Here is a 6,827-nt window from a genome sequence, read left to right on the forward strand (position 1 = left end):
GCCGGAGAACCAATCAGCTTCGCAAAGCTCCGTAACGCGAAAAGTACGCGAAGCGGAGCGCTGTTACAGATATATATCTTTTTTTGAACGTTAATTTCTCAAAATCCACTGGAGCACATATATTGAGACCTAGCAAAGGCACATCGGGCTACCAGTCCCTAATATTTTGCCAAGTTTCGTGCAAATCCATTCAGGTGTTCGATTATTATTATTATTATTTTTTTTTGCCCCGCGGGGCCCTTTTAAAACCTCCACATCAAACCTAGGGGGTCAGCGAGGATCTACTATTCCCCCTTATGGTCATTTGCCCCTTCGCTTTGGCCTCCTCTTGTCTCTCGATCCTACCGAGAGACAAGATGGCGGCCGCTACGGACTGTTTGGAATGTTGACAGACGCCGGAGAACCAATCAGCTTCGCTTCACAAAGCTCCGTTGCGCGAAAAGTACGCGTCCTAGGACGCTGCCCGGTCCGCTGTTACAGATATATATCTTTTTTTAAACGTTAATTTCTCAAAATCCACTGGAGCACATATATTGAGACCTACAAAAGGCACATCGGGCTACCAGTCCCTACAATTTTGCCAAGTTTCGTGCAAATCCATTCAGCCGTTCGGGCTAAAAGTGAGGCCAACCGCCCTATGGAAAACTCAATGTTAAAAACACGTTTTGGGACCCCCCTTTTTTCTCGGCCCCCCCTTGACGAACCCCCCCCAAATTTTCAAGGGCTGCTCAGAAACAAAATGTGCCATTTTCCTGAAAATTTCAGCCAATTCCGTCCACAAACGCCAAAGTTATTAGACATAGAATTTTCAAAAAACCCATAGAGAAAAAATCCTAACTATATATACCTACTGGCGACCGCCAGTAGGTAATATATATATATGTATATATCACCAATATATATTATATTCTTTCTTCCTTTTTTACTCATTGAGTACTTTATTATGTGTAGCACTCGCACTTTAAATGGATTAGGGCATCGCTTTATTCTAATGTATGGATGTAAATAATAATGAACCATTTTTTATTAATTAACATACACTATTTTTTGCACTTTTTTGATATGCAATAGAACGCATCGACCTCCTCGATGGACTGGATAATGAAATTTGTTATTGTGAAGAACTATTTGAATATGGGGTGACATTGGGCACTTGCCCGCAGTTGTGATACCTTTTTTATATATTTTTTATATATATTGTATGAATTGTACTATTTATATACTGAGATTATGCACTTTATACTATATATATTATAACTCATTTGTGAGCGTTAAGAAAATATTTTTCAAGTAGTAATGTTCACTTGAGTAGTTTGACTACTATGTCCATGACTAACTGGGAGGAGTTGATGATCTCTATTTGCATTTAAGACTCGCGTATTTCTTGGCACGTCATGTGATCAAGACTGGGTTGCCCAGGTTGAAATGTGTCGTGCCGCCAGACATGGAGAAATAAAGCACTTTTCACCTCAAACGCTTGAGTGGCCTGTACCTGCTTTGTTGTGTTGCTTCAAGCTGCTCCACTACAGGATTTGGATTTTATATATATATATATATATATATATATATATATATATATATACATATGCAGAGAGAGAGAGAGAAAGTGAGAGAGAGAAAAAGAGAAAGAGCGGGAGAGATAGACTGGAAAAAAGGTTAAAGTAACGTTATAGTTAGATGTGTTAAAAGATCTGTGTTTGTCTCAGTGGTCAAAGTGGGTGGGATCTGCAGGGCACGGCGTGCCCCATCTTCTTTAATTTAGTGGAATCAGTTCCCATACTTTTTTATTTTAAAAATGCGACACAGGACAACATAAATAACCAAGGCCTACATATAAGTTTGGGAACCGGTGCGGTGGGCAGAAAAGGAAAAGGACTGTATTTTCTTTCTTGCCTAGAGAAGGCAAGGACTGGGTCCATTTCTGTGTCGCTGGCAGCTGCCCCCCTCTCTTTCTGTCTCTGGCTTACTCCTCCTCACTAGCTGACTTCAAGAAACAGCTATAACACTCTCTTTCCTCTCCTTTCGTTTATTTGTTCCCCTATGAAAGGGATCTAAAAAAGAAAAACACTTTTGCTGGAAATTTGACTTTTTCTGCCATTTTTCTATTCCAATGTGCAGCCTTGTGACGTAGAGAATTTTTTTTTCAAAATACAAAAAATAAATAACTAAATAAAGCAAGACAGATTGGTCGCATAGTGACCAGATTGCTTGTAATCACACCTGCACAGATTAGCACCACATTTCAGAGTTTGCCAATGAAGCGCTGATGTTGTTTTCTCTTCTTTCTTTGAAGAGCATTGTTTTCCTGGGTGGGGAAGTGCATCATTCCTGGAGGTACTGCAATACCAGGTTAATGCATGGAGTGGAAAACGTTTGATGTGCTCATTATCAGCTGTTTTCCTTATTTTAGTTTATAAAATGCATACCGCAACTCTGTATTCAAAGATTTGCAGTCTTTTTAAACCATACTGTTTACGTTTTGTAAACATATAAGCAGTGGACATTGAAACGGGTCCCTTCCGGGCCCTGTCCTTAACTTTTCAGGGAAAAACACCCATTGATTTCTGAATAATAAGAGTAAATGGTTAAAGTAGCCATGTTGTCTCTTGTTCCTGCTTAAATTTCACATGCTTTACTTAGCTTTGCATTCTCTATGATTATAGCAGGGAACAATTAGGTTGTATCTGAAGGCAGTGCAAGGTTCTCTCAGTGGGGCAGTATGGTGTTCAGTGGGGAAGAGGATGTTGCACTGTGGCCAGAGATGCTGAATCTGGAACTGGGGAACTAGGTTCAGCATTCATGACAATACCCCAGACCACTCTCCTGAGGAAATCACATTTCCATGCTAGACCTTAGAAGACCCAGCTATACCTTAGAAGCCCTGGTGTCAAGCACCAGCAGGTGGACCCAGGCGGTGGCAAGTGTGGGTTAACTTTGAAGGCCTGTCCACCACAATCCATACTGAAGTTCACCTCCAGTCTTGCGGGCAGGCCTACGAAGCAGCTACTCTGTCACTGAGGTCACAGGACCCATGAGGCCAGTCCGCCTCACCAATTGGTACATCCATTATCCTTTTTTCACCAGTAGTAGTGCAACTCACCAGGGATCGGCAATGCAGGATTTGCACGCACACCAAACTAAAGGGTCGCTTATGATGGCGGACGGACCTGCGTCGGTCCGCCACCCCCGAGGTGGAGGGACCGTCCGCAGGGGCAGCGGCGGTCCCTCCGCTGGAATTAGGATGTGACCACCACCCTGGCGGTCACATCCCGTAGATTTAACATTGCAGCGGGTACTGCTTTAAGCAGCACCCGCCGCAAAGTTAAAAATGCATGCTGTGCATTTGCATACACAAAGCGGCAGGCACCGCGCGTTGCCTGCTGCATTGTGCATGCAACTGCAGGGGGGTACCATAGGTACCCCCCATGTGCACCCCCCACCACCCCCTTCACCCTGGCGGCCCACAATGGGCCCCCAATGCAAGGACCGAATGCCGCCACAAAAATGCATATCCCCTACCACATCCTAATATGGCTGGCGGTGTCTGGTTGACACCGCCGCCATATTAGAGCTTTTCCGCCGCGGTCGCAAGGCGACCGCGGCGGAAATGCGGTGGACGGTCTTCCTGTTCGCCACGGTCCCCCCCGCCATTGTAATATGGCGGGGGGAAATAGGTGGCAGACGGGCAAGGATGGCGGACGGATTGCCACCGCCTGCCATCCTAATTGACCCCCTAAGTTTGCGAACTTCACGGTCTCTGCTTCATGCACACGCACTTTTAACGTGCTGCCTGCTTTGGGGGCACTGGAATTATGCAGCAATGGAGGACAAAATGATGCCGCAGTGTTGACTAAATTATGCAGCAAAAAAAGTCTGCAGTATAATGCTGTATATTTTCTGATACTTTATTATTGTGACAGTTTTAAACATACTAACAGTCTCTGCAAAAATGTTGCCTCGTTACTTCCAGTGTAACATACAAATGCAGCAGTAAGAAAGGCGACCAGATTCAGATTATGCAGCAGATGATGTATTATGTGGCAAATATGGCAAAGCCATATTTATGTGGAATACTTTTGCAAACTAGGATATTTTCCCATTAATGTTTGAATTGCTCTTGTGGAAAGGGGGAGGAGAAGTGCTGATGAAAGAAACTGCATGGCTCAGAGACAAATAGCTTGTGATTCAATTTTTTTAAGCGTATTTGGGACATTCTGTGATTAGAAAAGTGTCTCACTTTGTGAATGTATTTTAATGTCAATAACTCGTATTATACCTTTATTAAACATCTGCATCCATTTGTTGAAATAAATATTTAAAAAAGGTGTAACTGGTCAGTGAAATTCCAAACAAATACTAAAAATTGGGATGTTTTGCTCTTTCTGGCCACACCTCTGACTCCGCCCACTGACCCGATCCTCCAGTTATTCCCGCCATCTGATTTGCCACCCACATTCCCCCAACTATTTTTTCCCACTTCGACCACTGCTTTGTCTAATAAATAAAAGTGGACATTTACTGAAAAACCAAAGGTTAAAGTAATGTTATAGTTAGGGGACTATGTCAGTGACATTAACGTATTGGACCACAAAAAAAACCCACAGGAATTCACCAGTTATAGCGAGCAAATATAGCTATAACCTGCACCCTGCCAAGCACTGCTTATGACCTCACATATTACATCACTCATGACATGTTCTATGATATCACTGATGTCATCCCGCAGGAGACAAATAGCCCAAGGGAAATAATGTTCCGTGGGCCAATCAGAATGCTCCATTTTTTTAGCCTCTGGCAGACCCACCCGTCCAGATATACAGTTATGTTTTAACCTTAATTTCTTGGCAACTATTGAACAATATACATCAAATCACAAAAAGCACAATCTGCAGACCAATATCTGGTTTCCTGCAAAATTTTGTGAAATTCCGTTCAGCAGTTTTCGCTGTAGCCCTGCCTACAGAAGTCTATGGAACATGCATTGGGATTTTGTGTTTTGGGACGCCTCTTTTTTCTCTGCCCCTTCTTGATGACACAACCCCAAAACTTTCCATGCATTAACTAGTCAAAAAGTAGGAGATTCGCAAAACTGGGCCAAAATTATTAACAACACAAAAAAACGCTTTTCCTGTAGAACAGCTAACCTAAATTAAAATACCCAGTGGCAACCGTAGTATTCCGCCAGACATTTTACCTCTCCTTCTCTGTTTTGCTGAACCTATTTTTGTTAGCTTTAGGACTCTGGACACTTTACCACTCCTAACCACTGAGAAAGTGCTTGTGCTCTTTCCCTAAAACATGTTAGATTGGCGTGTACCCGATTAACATATTTAATTTACTCATAAGTCCCTAGTAAAGTGGTATGACATATACCCAGAGCCTGTAAATGAAATGCTACTAGTGGGCCTGCAGCACTGATTGTGCCACCCACTTAAGTCACTCTTTGAACCTATCCCATGCCTACCATTACAGAGCCTGTGTGTGCAGTTTTAAAGTGCCATTTTGATCAGGCAAAATAACCCTTTTCCAGTTCCAATCCATGCTTTTTAAAACATGAAAGATACCCCTAGGGTAGGCACTGGACAATTTATTTAAAATGTAGGACATGAACTTTTAAGCTTTACATGTCTTGATACTGAAAAACTCTTACATTTGTTTTTCACTACTGCAAGGCCTATCTCTCCCATAGGATAACATCAATGTTGTCTTTTTGCATTTTATAAGTGCAATTTCCGAATTGTAAGAGATAAACCATTCCTATTTGGTGTCTTTGGAATTGGGCTGAAAAGCCCCATTTAGCTGTCAATCAATCAATCAGGGTTTCTAAAGCACACCTATTCACACATGGTGGTCTCAAGGCGCTGGGAGGGGCTGCAGATCCGTCGGGGCATGGAGGTTAAGTCACAGAGCCAAGTCTTGAGTCAGGTTTTTATCACAATTCTAAAAATAATACTTTTAGAAGTTGACATTGTTATGCCTTAGCTCTTTTGTGCCTAAAGTATGGCCTAGGGCACATGACTGGGTGCAACTGACAAACTTTATAAATTCCTCCCAGACAGTCATATTATGGAGGGATTAGTTGTGCCTAACTGGGCCATCCAGTGGCAGGATGGGAGGTGGATGTGAGCACAGCTCTACTTACACCTGAATAACCTGTTCACTGCCTTCACACTACGGGCCTAACAACCCTGCATTGTCACTTTAGCCAGCTTGGAGACAGGCAGGTGAGACAGGTAATTCCATGCACTACAAAGCCACTGTCTAGAAGCTTCTTTCACCTTCCAGAACCAGGACAAGAGTGTATAAAAGAAGGACCTCAGACACCAACTCTTCAGTGCACTTCTGGACCTGTGGCAAGTCGGCCAGGAAGGAGGACTGTTTTACTGCTACAAGGATTGCCACTCTGCTGCTCTAAAGGAACTGCTACCTTGCTGTACTGACCTGCTTCCCCCTTTCCTGGGGAAAAAGAACTGGACCTGCAACTCCATCTCGAACCCAGGACCTCAAAGGGCTAGTCTGCTGGCCTCCTGATTAGGTATGGGCCGAAAATTCGTTCAGCTCGCGGAATTTGCGGATTTTCTGCAATTTTGCGATCCACGAATCTCGCAAAATTGCGGGAAAATCCGCGAATCAGCGAGCGGGACACATTTTTTACAGGAAGCACTTACAGGGTTACAGCAGGTAAATGAAAGCTAATTTCTTTGTAACCAAGAAATTAACTTCAACTTGGGCACCTGCTGTAACCCTGTAAGTGCTTCCTGAGCGGCGCCTCTTTTCCTACTTGCAAATATTCTCTGACCTTGCTCTGACCCTCGAAGCAGGGTCAG

The sequence above is a fragment of the Lissotriton helveticus genome, chromosome 5_1, assembly GCF_964261635.1.
Source record: "Lissotriton helveticus chromosome 5_1, aLisHel1.1, whole genome shotgun sequence".
Lineage (NCBI taxonomy): Eukaryota > Metazoa > Chordata > Amphibia > Caudata > Salamandridae > Lissotriton > Lissotriton helveticus.